The sequence below is a fragment of the Monodelphis domestica genome, chromosome 7, assembly GCF_027887165.1.
Source record: "Monodelphis domestica isolate mMonDom1 chromosome 7, mMonDom1.pri, whole genome shotgun sequence".
Taxonomy (NCBI): Eukaryota; Metazoa; Chordata; class Mammalia; order Didelphimorphia; family Didelphidae; genus Monodelphis; species Monodelphis domestica.
In genome coordinates this window covers 185416380-185430409 of record NC_077233.1, presented here as the reverse complement: position 1 = coordinate 185430409, position 14030 = coordinate 185416380, and the positions used below count along the sequence as shown (strand labels likewise).

Here is a 14030-nt window from a genome sequence, read left to right as displayed (position 1 = left end):
AGATTCATAAATCTTTTATATTGCCCAGGGTGATTTTAAATGGAATTTCTCTTTCTAACTCTTGCTATGTGCCAATGGAGGCTCTAGCTTAACCCAGGACCGCCCAGAGGTCTCTGGCTTTGCACTTCTAACAGACATGTGCAAAGCCAGAGACCTCTGGGCGGTCCTGGGTTAAGCTAGAGCCTCCATTGGCACAGGGAAATTGATGGACAGTGATTGGTAGATGTGAGAACTGAGGGGAGGGAACTTGGATGGTTTCCTTAAAGATAGAGGGGTCTGAAGACTCAGGGGGAGGGTTGAGGAGTTTGTCTGAGTGGTTGGAGTGTGCTCTGAGAAGCTTGCTCTGAAGGAAGCTGAAGGTGGGGGCCTTTGAGACTGTTTCTCCATTTTTGGTCACGTGAGTAATAGGGACTGATCTCTTTTCTTTGCCCCAGCTATCTAGGGGCTTGGGCCTTTTGGCCCAGCCTAAACAGAGGGGGTATTTGGGCCCTATTCCCTTCTCTCCCCTTTCGCTCTCTCTCTCTCTCTCTCTTTCTCTCTCTCTCTCTCTCTCTCTCTCTCTCTCTCTCTCTCTAATTCCTTTCGTCCTCCTGTTTGTAATTAAACTCGAGTTTTCATTTAGGAATTACATAGCTGAATTCCTTGGCGACCTTAAATTAATATATATATCAGTCTTTTAAAGTGATTTCCTTGTCACAGCTACCAGGATGTATTGCAAATATATAGAAATGCTGATGATTTATGTGGGTTTATTTTGTATCCTGCAACTTTGCTAAAGTTGATTATTTCCACTATCTTTTTAGTTGAATCTTTAAGTAGACCATCATATCATCTGCAAAGAGTGATAGTTTAGTCTCTTCATTGCTTCACATTTTTATTCTCCTTTTTGACCTACTATATCCTGTAGATTTTAAAATTAAAATCCAATATACTCCAAATGTTATATTTATAAAGTTTATTAAAAATAAACTTGAAGTAAAAAGCTTGAGTAAAACCAGTCTTCCCAGCCACTCATGCAGAAAAGGAGAGCGAGAGGGAGGAGCCACAAAATTTTATATATATATATATATATATATATATATATATATATATATATATATACACACACACATACCAAATGCAATTGTGAACAAAGGGAAGAGGATTGTTGGGGCAAGAAAAGAATTCTGGGAGATAGACTCCAAATTTTACTAATTATACAATCCTCAAGCTGTGGAGAAGTTAGAAGTATTCACTGCAAAAAGATTTATATTGTCTTGAAACATTGGTTTTAACATTAAAAGTGATGTGATGGGTAGTAACACCAATTAATAAACTATATGAATGAAATAAGTTTGCCTTTGTGTCTTTGACTTAATATCACTACTTTTTCTTCATCTTATCTTTAAGGTATGCTGCAATGCCAAAAAATAAGCTAGTGCTTTAGAGTTCCATTCAACTCTAGCAATTTTTATCTGCGGCACTGCTTTTGGTAAATTTAGTATTATAGGCCAATGAGAGTATGCTTCCTTTGGAATCACTTTTAAGTGGTCAGCATTCTAGAATAGAAAAGAGAAAATTTTTCAAAGAACATTTTAATTTGTATTCTTTTCATATTAAATATTTCCTTGTTGAGAATTTACCTGTGGTTTCATTTCGTCTAGACCCATTCTGTCTTTCAATTGAACTTTGTTCTTTGTTGTTGTTTTTTTATTCTTAAAGAAAGTGGAGTTCATGATTATATTTAAACATATGCTGGCACAATGGCTCATTAAATACTTGCTTTGTTTCCCCCCTTTTGGAAATCTTATTGATGTCTTCTGTTTTTATATCCAGTATATGCCTTCTACAAATAGTGAATCTTCCCTTGTAAAAAGAAAAAATAGTTCAACAAAACTTTGCACATCAAGCATATCTGATTGAATATGCAACAATCTATATCTTCTGTTTCCCCCATATTACCAGTGAAAAGAGATTGTTGCCCTTACTTTAAATAATTGGTTGTGATTTCCTAAATGCCAAATGTCATCTTTTATTTTTAAAGAGCAGTACATTTTTTGAGTTTGCCAACATGAGTAAGTCCTCTAAAATATTCAAACTCTAGCATCAGTTACAAACAACTCTGCTTTTACAGTACTACATAAATATGTGATTTATAACAATGTTACAGATGTTATAAAACTTTTATATTGAAGAAATATTTATAGTCTATTTGAGCTCATATGTGAAAGTTTTTATAAGTTTTTATAAGGATTATAGATTCTCACCATTTTTTTATTTTTTCAGTATGCATCACTATATGGTTTTACTGATTTTTAAATGTAGTTATTTAATGAACTGCTTATTTCGTTACAAAAAAACAATTACAAACTATCTTAATATTGCATAGATTTTATTTTGCTGTAGTTCAAAATGTTTTTTTGTGTGACCCTGGGCAAGTTACTTAACCCATTGCACAGAGGTGTAATTTGGATACTGTGTTACATAGTTGTTATTTTTGTCACCTTACCCTTTATTATAAGCTCATATAGTGATTTTCTGTTATAGTTGCAGTAAAATGTGATTCCCTCCCCCATCAGATTATCCCTTAATGCCTTTTTATAAAACTGAGACATTATTAAGATATTTTAATTTAGAGAATGTTTAAAAAAATTCACACATGTATCTTTTACACAATGATGCTGACATTTGTTGCCCTTTAATTTTTTTTTCTTATATAATGTTGCTATAGGCTTGGGCTACAGCATTTTTGTCCAAAATTATACTATGTTTTCAGTGTACTTTTATGAAGGAAAAAATAAAGACCCAAGTTAAGCAACATATTATGTCCTTTATATTTAAGAAATTTAAGAAATCACAAGTTCATCATCCTATAATCACCATAGGGACTTAAAAAACAAAATTAGGACTAATTTGAATCCAAGAATGTATATTATGTGGAAAATAAGATTTTAGTTTATAAAGGGCAAGTTATCTAAAAAATTTTTATAGTTTGGATTTTAGTAAAATGCTATTAGGATATAAAGGAGAGCAATGAATTGCCAGTACTCAAGGTGAATTTTACAAATGTGTGTCCCATATCCTCCCAGTTAAGATTTTCTGGCTCTTTAAACAAAATATTTATAGCCAAATAAGCAGAGGATAGAGCAATTATTTGACTCCTTTCAGCACTGTAGTCTTCTCTTGTTTTGGCCATTCAAGCTAAAATTTGCAACATAAGTCAGAATTATTTCTAATTAGTATATAATTGTACTCTTATAAACAATTAAATTGCTGAAATATTTTGTTTTGTTCTGTAGATTGAACATTTTGCTGAAATCTGTTATTTATTTGTTTTAGCAAATTCTAAAGAAGTATAAAGATAAATTTCAATCTAACCTGACTGGGATTTTTCAAGGTCTTAGTTAATACAAATTAATGAAGATTTTTTAAATTATATAATCTATAGCAAGTGCAGCTATGTGTCAGTGAATAAGGACTAAAATCAGGAAGATTCATCTTCTTGAGTTCAAATGTGGCCTCCCATTTAATAGCTATGGGATCATGAACAAATCACTTAACCGTATTTACCTCAATTCCTCATTTGGAGAAAAAAATGACAAACCATTCTAATATTTTTGCCAAAAAAAACCTAATAGGTAGACAAACACAAAACATAAATAATTGTTACAATTAAAATGATCTTGAGAGACTGATTTTTGGGTAAGAGTATAAGTTTATTGATTATATTAGGTTTATTGGTTAGGCCAGCATCATAACTGATTAGGTGATACAGGTCTATATGGTTCTTTCATAACCAGGGATGTCCTGAAGTGGGCCAAGCAGCTTAATAAATAGGTTCTTAGGAGCTCATTATTCAGTCCCTTTCTTGAACATCCCAAGACATCTTTAATTGATAACAACTAATTAAGAGGTGGTCCATCAACTTCTCCAGCCTTCCTAATCCCCACAGATGGATAGGTCACTTGGGCCAGAAAAACCCTTCTTCCCTTAATTTATTAACTAAATTCTTTTAAAAAGTAAGATATTCCTTAGGATTCCTAAGGATAAAGAAAATGCAAAAAGCAACAGACTAGAAGGTATCTCTGACCTAGATCCCAGACATAGGAATGTATAATAATTCTCCCTAACATATAGAAATTAATATTCTATGTAAAAAAATAAATCCTTACATCATGTCAGGAAGAGTTGGACACAACTGAACAACAGAATTCTATAGCAAATTGCTTGCCTTTTCAAGAAGAGAAGAAATAAGGGAGAGAGAAATTTGAATTAAAAAATTAACAAATGTTTAAAATTATTTTTCATGTAATTGAGAAAATAAAAAAAACACGAAAATGAGGATTTTCTGAATTTATATTTGCTGGATTATTAAATTGTGATACAACACTGACAATATTGTGTCAAAATATTCCTTTATAATTAATGTTTGTTTTTTAAACCATTCTGTCTTACAACCAATAGTGTTCATTGGTTCCAAAGCAGAAGAATTTTAAGGTCTTGGCAATAAGGGCTAAGTGACTTGCCCAGGGTTACACATCTATGGAATATTTGAGGTCAGATATGAATCTAGGATCTCCTGTCTCTAAGCCTGGTTCTCAATCCACTGAACTACCTAGCTGCTCCCAAATATGTTTTTACATCTTTTATTGATGCTTAAAAAAAAACAAAAAACAACTATCTGCCATTTTTTTCTTTTCTGCTATTCCTGCCTTTGCTTGTAACACAATCAAGTAAAAAAATAAATGATGCATTGGACATGTCAGCAAATATATACTATTGCACCTTTTGTACATTCCATCATGCCTAGTTTTGCTGCCAAGAAGGAGGCAACCTATTCCTTTACATCTTCTGAATCCTCTGAAGTAATGATTGGTTGATGTCTTCATAAAAATTCTGAAGTTCCTCATTATTATTTTAGTTATGGTATAAATTGTTCTTACTATATCAGTTCTACAGATCTTCCCATGTTTCTTTGAATTCTTCATATTTGGCATTTTCATTGTAGTAATATTACACAGTTACTTTAGCCATTCCCCAATTGATGGATAACTACCTACTTTCCTTACAGTCCAATTGACATTGTAAAAAGTAATAAATTCTTTTGTATGTTTTAGGTAATTTCCTTCTCTTTTTAACTTTACTGAGATATATATCCCAATGGTGTCACTAGGTTACAGTATATATAGTTAAATGCTTTTTAGTTTAATTCCAAATCACATTTGCATTAATAGTTCATTTATGTGTTTGCCTGCTGTTCTGCATTATCATTTCTATTATCTTTACTGATATAATAGACATGAGCTGATTGGTATTTGTTTTTCAATATCTCCAAAGCCTTAATTTTTATTTCATTGTCATACACTGATGCTGTATATAGAAATTAAACATTTATTAAAAACTTACTATATCTGGGAACTGTGCTAAGTTCTGGGTATATAAATGTAAGCAAGAAAGTTCTTTTGTTAATGAGCTTACATTTCTAATGGAAGAAGACAACACATAAAGGGGAGTTGGGAGGGATAAGAACTACATGATGTAGATCTATTCCATAACCAGTTTAGAGGTCTGATTCCTAGTAAGATATGGTGAAAGTTCACCCTACCACAACTGTGCAACCTGAGGTGGAGTCCAAGGTTGAGAGATGAGGATAATAACCAAAGAGAAGGAAACCTCTTTTCTCATGCTAGGAACTGCTAATGATAAATAGATTCTACCAAGGAATAAATGCAAAAAACAAACAACAAACAACAAAAACAAAAAATAACCATTCCTTTTTTATCACTTAATTGTATATATGTGTTGGGGGGGGGTAAAAGAAGAGAAGATGGATGCTACATCTAGACACTATATCAAAGCAGAAGATTTAGTAGTTTTCAGTTTCATATAAGCAAATTTCAAACTCCTTAGTATTCATAGTTATCTAAAGTCTGGCTAATTTGTCCTGTCTCATGTGAATCCTTATTTCTGGAACACCTTAACTGTTCCCTTCCTCTATTATATTCTTATCCATCCGTTAAATCTTTGCTCTCATTTTGTTGTTGTTAACAAGCTGCTCAGTGACAGTTGATATAAAAAAGGATATGGGAGTTTTAATAGACTGCATACTCAGATCGTCAACAGTATGATATGGCAAGAAAACTAGTGAAAATATAATTGCATTAACAGAGACAGTGTCTAGGACTAGGCAGGTGATAATCCTTCAATACTATTTGAGAGGAGATTTCAAGATATTAAACCTAGATGGTAAAGCAGTATAAATAACTTTCTATCATGCTAACAGTTTGTGCCTCTTTCTATGACATTTTGTATTCCTTAGGGGATTCGAGGGCTTTTAATTAATGTTTTAAAAAGATGCTTCTTTGACTGGGATGGTGCAGAATAACAAAAACAGGCATCAAGTTTCACAATTTACTCAGGTCTTACTTATATCCTACAGTATGGGATTACTATTTTTTGAAAGCCACACTCTTTTTATTGTACAAAGTGAGTTGGTCAATTTTTTATCACTATGGACTCTGCATATTCTAAATAGGCATTCAAAATGAGCACATTTTAAGTATCTAATAAGTTCTATATATTACCTTCAAAGCTGCCTGTTTTTCTGTGCTTTCTTCTGAACTTTATTTTCTTGGCTTCTATGCTTTTTTTCAAAATGACTCTTGTTTCTAGCATTGCTATTGCTAATTTCCCTCCCCAGTTAAAAATGTAGAGAAAATGAAAAGATTGTAACAAGAATAATCATTTGAAAATAAATCCACATAGTGACCACATCCAAAAATGTATGTCTCTCTGCCTTGTATTTATCACAACTGTGACAGGTTGTTTTGTTAGAGATCCTTTGAAGAAATCATTGGATATTTGCATTGCTCAACATTCATATATTAGATGTCTGCCATATGTCTTGCTCAACTTTTATATGTCTCATATTGTTTTTCTTTATCATGTTGCTGTCATATAAATTGTTATGCTCACTGTTCTGCATATATTTTTATTGCCCAGCATTCTCTGAAACATCTCTTATTTCTTATGATGTATTAATATTCCATTATATTCATATGCCACAAATTAGCCATTCTCCACTTATTTAAAAGACAACCTAAGGGAACCAGCTTACATTTTAATTTCTTTTTTTTTAAGCTTCACCATTTGGGTTCAAGGCTATTTCTCCATAGTATTATCCTTTCTCTTAATTATACTTCCCTACCTTATTTACTTCATTGTTGAGTTTGGTCTATTTTTGCAACAAATTCTGTGTATTCAACTGTATGCCTTTTTCAGATAAGTTCACAACACATACTTTACCTATTTCCCCATGTTTGTATATTCATCTCATGAGTTTCGATAAGAAAATTGGCATGTTCTTCTACTCTCTTCTTCCTCTTTCTAAAGTAGTGTATTTCTTTTACCCTCCCATCTCTTTTTTCTCCTCAAAACAGAATCAATTTATTCCCAGGATCTTTTTTTTCCTATTTAATTCCTTAGTAACTCTTTGAAAACATTAGAGTTTTGGAGGGACAATTTTTTTCCTCCACTCAAAAAAAAATTTACCTTTTTAGGTTTCTCTGAATTCTTGTTTCTTTTTCCAAGTTTCTGTTCATCTCTGCTCAGTCTGGTCTTATCAGAAATGCTTTAAATTCCTATGCTTTCTCGTGTTTTCAATAGGAATGAATGTTGTATTTTGTCAAAGACTTTTTCTGCATCTATTGAGATAATCGTGTGATTTCTGTTAGTTTGATTATTAGTATGGTCAATTATACTGATAGTTTTTGTAATATTATAGCAATCTTGCCTTCCTGATATGAATCCTACCTGGTTACAGTGAATAATCCTTGTTATATATTACTGTATTATCTTTGCTGGTATTTTATTTTATGATTTTTGCATCAATGTTCATTAAGCTATCAGCATCATATTTGTGTCATAAAAAGAATTTGGTAGGACTCCTTTGTTTATTTTGCCAAATAGTTTGTATAGTTTTGGGATTAATTGCTCTTTAAAAAATGTTTGATAGATTCACTTGTGAATCCATCTGGCCCTGGGGAACACAGTTATGATTACCATCTTTGTATTCCCCTCCATCTTATTTTCCTCTTTTGATACTGCCCTTTCTCCTTTTACTCTTCCCTCCACACCAGTATTTTGCTTTTAATCACCCCCATTCCTTCTCCCTTATTGCTCCCCTACCCTCCGCCCCTTTTCTTATTCCATTTCTAATTCTCTATAGTGTAAGATAGGATTCTATACCCCCATGAATCTGGCTATTATTCTCTCTCTGAGCTCATTCCAATGAGAGTAAGGTTAGAGTATTAGTCATCACAACTTTCATCCTCCCCTCCAATATAATAGCTTTTTTAAAATTTCCAGTCACTTCTTTATGTGATATAATTTATCCCATTTTACTTCTCTCTTCCCATTTCTCTTAGTGCAGTCCTCTTTTTCACCCCTAGATTTTTTTTGCATATCATCCTAAATAGCTTATTACCACATATGTATACTTCTAACTACTATGATAATGATAAAAATTCTTAAGAGTTACAAATAACTTTCCATAAGGGAATATAATCAATTCAACCTTATTGAGGTCCTTAAATTTTTTTCTTATAAATAATTTTCATGCTTCTTTTGAATTTTGTATTTGGACATCAAAATTTCTGGTTAAGTCTATAGAGTCTTTTCTTTGGGAATGCTTGGAAATCTTCTATTTTATTAAATAATCATATTTTTACCTAAAAGAATGTAGTCAGTTTTGATGGGTAGGTGATCTTGGTTGTAAACCCAGTTCCTTTGCCTTCTGGAGTATTACATTCCAATCCTTCCAATCCTTTCAATATGGAAGCTGTCAGATCCTGTGTAATCCTTACTGGGGCTCCATGATATTAGAATTACTGCTTTCTGACTGCTTGCAGTATTTTTTCCTTGTCCTGGGAGCTCTTGAACTTGGCTTTTAACATTCCTGGGAATTGTCATTTGGGTATTTATTGCAAGAGGTGATCTGTGGATTCTTTCAATTTGTATTTTACCCTCTTATTCAAGAATATCTGGGAAGTTTTCTTTGATAATTTATTATAATATGATGTCTAGGCTTTTTTTTTTTTTTGTCATGACTTTTAGGTAGCTCAGTAATTCTTAAATATATCCCTCCTGGATCTGTTTTCCAGGTCAGTTTTTTCTTCTTCAATGAGATATTTTATATTTTTTTCATTGTTTTGATTTTGTTTTGGTTTTACTTAATGTCTTATGAAGTCATTAATTTCTACTTGCCCAATTCTAATTTTTAAAAGAATAAATTTCTTCCATGGCCTCTTGAGGTGCTTTTAAAAGATTGATTTGGAAGGATTGTCAAGCAGTTTCAGCTTTCACTGCTACTAAGCCACCATCTTGGCTCCACCTACTGTCTACTTCCTTCTGGTCCTCACAGGTATTATGCTAGGCAAAACCATTTCTTCACTATTCTCCGGTCATTGATATATGACCAACTCTTTTAGCACACAGCCTTCCTTGACAGGGTACTGAGAAAGTGTTGTGTTTTTTTTTCTTTTTCTTTTTTTTTCAGTTACCTATAGAAATAATTTTTGACAATTGTTGCTGACATTTTAGAATTCAGATTTTTCTCTTTCCCGACCCCTCCAGGCAACAAATAGTCTGATATAGGTTATACCTTTACTTTCATGCAATATTTATTTCCATATTGCTCATGTTGTGATAGAAGACATATTGCACAAATAAAGATCTCATGAAGGAAATAAAGCAGAAGATGGAATGCTTTCATTTATACTCAGACTCCAACAGCTACCTTTTTTTTGACTATGGATAGCCATTTCCCCTTATCTCTTTGGGATATAGACCCAGTAATGGTAGTGCTGGGTCAAAGAGTATGTATAATTTTGTGGCCCTTTGAGCCTAGTTCCATATTGCTCTTCAGAATGATCATATCAGTTCGGAGTTCCACCAGGAATGTATTAGTGTCTCTATTTTCCCACATCCCCTCAACATTTATCATTTTCCTTTTTGGTCATGTTAGCCAATCTGACAAGTATGAGGTGGTATCTCAGAGTTACCACATTCTCTTCTATGCTGTTTCTCCTCCTAATTCTTTCTTTGAAAGCTTTTTAATCTTTTTTTATCTTTAGCTTTATTGTTTCTAGATATTTAAGTAATTCTTGTGAAAAATCTTTTCCCTTTAAGTCTCTGTGCTTATTATACTTAATATATATATGTATATATATATTTGCTCCTTTTTGTTTGTCTCTCAATATACAATTTTTTTATTGATTGGCATTTTCTTTGATTTAATAATCTCCACTTTAGCTATGAAATGGAGCATTACGTCAGGGCCAGACTTGGCCCCTTGCTGTGCTTTCGGTGTTTGGTCTTGTACATTTGCATCAAAACTTAAGAATAGAAGATTTTTTTTTTTCGGTGAAGGGCTAAATGGAGTTATGACATTCACAGAAGGAAGTCTAGAAGATTATTATATCTACTATAAGTGAAATATTCCACATATAGCAAGTTCAATTTAGTAAAACCGAAGGGAAAGTTACAATTTTAGATGAGTCCTCCTCTATATTAACCTAAATGAAAAAGTTATACTTTCATTTTTCTTCTTTCTTGAGATCTTTTACATATTTTACTTGGATGTTAGTTTTGTAATTGTAATTAGATATAGGAAAATTATTCCTTGTTTGAACTGCTTGTGTAGATGGAAAAATATATATGCCCCTATCAAAAATTTCATGATGAAACAGTTTAGAATAGTGAAATGTTTGTTTAGTTTTTGGTATATGGTAAATGTATATAATGCACTTACACATGTTTATGTTTTCTCTAATGAGTTTGTGAGATGATTAAAAATTCTGTTTTGGAGACATCAGCATGATATAGTGAATTTTATTTCATACAATATTAGTGTAATAGTGTCTTTTTTGTCATATTTTTAACCATATTTTGAACTCTTTGAGAATAGTATAAAGGAAATACTACATTTCTCTCAAAACAGGCATTTTGCATTGTTTCAGATAACTGCCATTTATTCTTAACTCCTTATTACATTTATCTCTTTTATCTAGTTACAATAAATTATAGTACATTTGTTAAATACATTCATTGTTCCTTATGTGTGTAGGGATTGTTGTTTGTGAAAGACACTAGAGGTACAAAGAAATTTTTCACATTTTACAACTATTTTTTTAGCTTCAAATGACAGGATCAAGTTGCCTACACTTGCTTTATACCTTTTGTCATTGAGGTATATATCTTTTTCAAAAACTTTACTGTCTCTCTAACTTGTATTTTTCCCTCTAAAATAAGTCAGTTTAAATTAGTCACTTTTCTAAAATTTGAAATACACCAAAATCACTAGAAAAGCAAACATAATGCCAGAAATTTGTTGTCTTTCTGTAATATCAAAATTTCACCTCAGTTATCTCATCTGTAGATGTAGAAGGTGGAATTCTTTGAAAAGTAAATTTCTCTTTCTCTTCCTTTCTGTTTTCCCTTCTTTTCACCCTTCTCTTTTTCAGTTCTGCCTTCCTTTTCCTCTTCCATTTTTTCTTCTTTTTCCAGTATTTTAGTTTATATATGGTGCTTATCTTTCTGTTTTTGACCTCACAAGGTTACTTTTCCAAAATGAAAAATATCCTGGAATTCCAAGAGGGAGGGAAATATTGTTGAAGAGAGAGTTCTTTGTGTCCTGTACTTTTTGACAGCCAGGACATTCGCTTCTCTATCAAGCTATCAGGTGAATTTATTGATAGTACAACTCCTAGAGACAGTACTGCCAACTCCCAGGACTAGATTTAGTATATTGATGGGCCGCTCATATAAACATTTTTTCTTTTAATTGAAATACTTACAATTGCTTCCTGCCATTTATGTTGGCACCAGCAATCTTATCCCACTCAAACAATCTTAAGTTTTGTTTTATCTTTGGAAAATAAAATCAATTTGTTAATTATTCTTACAGAGACCAGTGCCCAAAGAGGCAAGTATCAGGAAAACCCCTTTACTCTAAAGTAAAGCTTTCTCACTTTGAATTTTCATGAAGTATCATACACATAGTTCTTTTAGAATTTTTCTTCTTTTGGCCTTTTTAGAAATTCTTTCAAATTGAGTTATTGACTTTATACCCAACAGTAGTAAAACCATAGTGGCATTTTTCAGATATTACCTATTTTTTTTAATAATCTAGAGCTGGAAGAGATCAGATCTAGTACTACTTTCTCATTCTTTCATGTGAAGAAAGTGAGGTTCTATTGATACTACTTGCCCAAGGTGGTATGCCTCATTTGTTTTTGTTGTTGCTCAGTCATGTTTGACCATTTGTGACACCATTTGGGATTTTATTGTGCAGAGAGATACTGCAGTAGTTTGCCATTTCTTGCTCCAGCTCACTTATTTAAAAGTTGAGGAAAACTGTGGCAAACTGGGTTAAGTGATTTGTTCAGGATCATCCAACTAATAAGTGACCGAAGACAGATTTGACCTCAGGAAGATGAGTCTTCCTAACTCCAATCCTAGAACTCAATCTTCTATGCTGCTCCTTTACTTCATGTGAAGTTATTTTAAATGTTAAAAAAAAATTTATGGGTCAAAGTATATGAACAGGCAGTTTTCAGAGAAAGGAATCAAAACTAGCTATAATCGCATGAAAAATGCTTCAAATCATTATTGATTAGAGAAATGCAAAGTAAAACAACTCTAAGGTACCATCTCATACCTATCAGATTGGCTAATATGACAGAAGAGGAAATTGACAAATGTTGGAGGGGATGAGGGAAAATTGGGACACTGTTGTTGGAATCGTGAATTGATCAAATAATTTTGGAGAGCAACTTGTAACTAGGTCAAAAGGCATATTAAAATTGTGCATTCCCTTTGATCCAGCAATACCACTATTAGGTCTGTATTTCCCAAAGATATTTTTTTAATGGCTAAACATATTGTAGTATATGTTAGTAATGGAGTACTATTGTGCTATAAGAAATGATGGGTGGGGATACTCTCAGAAAAACCTGGAAATATTTACATGAACTGATGCAGAGTGAAGTAAGCAGAACCAGAAGAAAATTGTACACAGTAACAACAATTTTGTATAATGGTCAACTGTGAATAATTTAGCTATTCTCAGTAACACAATGACAGTCCCAAAGCACTCATGATCAAAAATGCTGTCTACTCCCAGAGAAGAAACTGATGAAGTCAGAATGCAGATTGAAACATATCATTTCAATGTTTTAAAATTTATAGCTTTTTAAAAAATGTGTTCCACAAATTGAACATTATGGAGGAATTTTTTTTTTATGATAGCATATGTATAACATCAAATTGCTTACTGTCTCAGGGAGGAAAGGAAGGATTGAGAGAATTTGGGACCTAAAATGGTAGAAAACAAACAAGAAAAATTGTTTCTAAGTGTATTTGGGGAAAAAAATAAAACATTACCTGGTAATTAAAAAAATAAGATATATTTCTAACTTCAGTGTATAATTCAGTTCCTTTACTCCTAGAGATAGAACATTGGAGCTTTTTGATAAGTGGTCAACAAAGCAACTTGTAAGTAAGTTCTATATATGGCAAAATTCTTTAAGATGGCATAGATATGTTTGTGATGAGCTGTGGAGCCTACTTTCATATTGTTTGTAGCATATATAAAAAATGCTTTTTAAATCTTCCTGAGAACATTTACTTTTTTACAACTCTTGCTTTTGACCCAATGTTTTTAGTATGTCACAGTTATGCCAATTTATAATTTTCCATTTTATATGTATTCAAGCAAAGAAAACCTTTAATATTCTTGGGTTCCTCTTGATCCCATATCTCACAGGATATGCCTGAAACAGTTGGATTTTGATGTGCATCACTGGAAGGAATTCCAAATCAGCATTACCACAGGTCCATTTTATTATTTAAGTATATGTTTAGGTAATTCAAATAATTTTTCTGTGACCCATTTTGATGGATAATAATTATCTACTGTAAGATTTCTTTTTTGAAGCTCAGGATATAATATAAAATCAGGCTAATAGAAGACAAAGCAGTCAAAAGAAAAA

At 32.3% G+C, this 14030-nt stretch overlaps 1 protein-coding gene across 15 annotated transcripts in view; it reads left to right on the top strand.

Annotated features, from left to right (window-relative positions):
• The window catches only part of MRTFB (myocardin related transcription factor B), a 396134-nt gene that overhangs the window by 90372 nt on the left and 291732 nt on the right, over positions 1 to 14030 (top strand). For 4 of the 15 annotated variants that reach the window (XM_056806169.1, XM_056806160.1, XM_056806171.1 and 1 more), the window contains exon 3: positions 13805 to 13872. The exons of 10 other annotated variants lie outside the window; for them this stretch is intronic. The gene's annotated coding sequence lies outside the window, so the exon portion shown is untranslated. Of the gene's footprint in view, positions 1 to 9147; positions 13873 to 14030 lie in introns of those variants that run through there. One more of the 15 variants, XM_056806163.1, reaches the window with a different exon arrangement.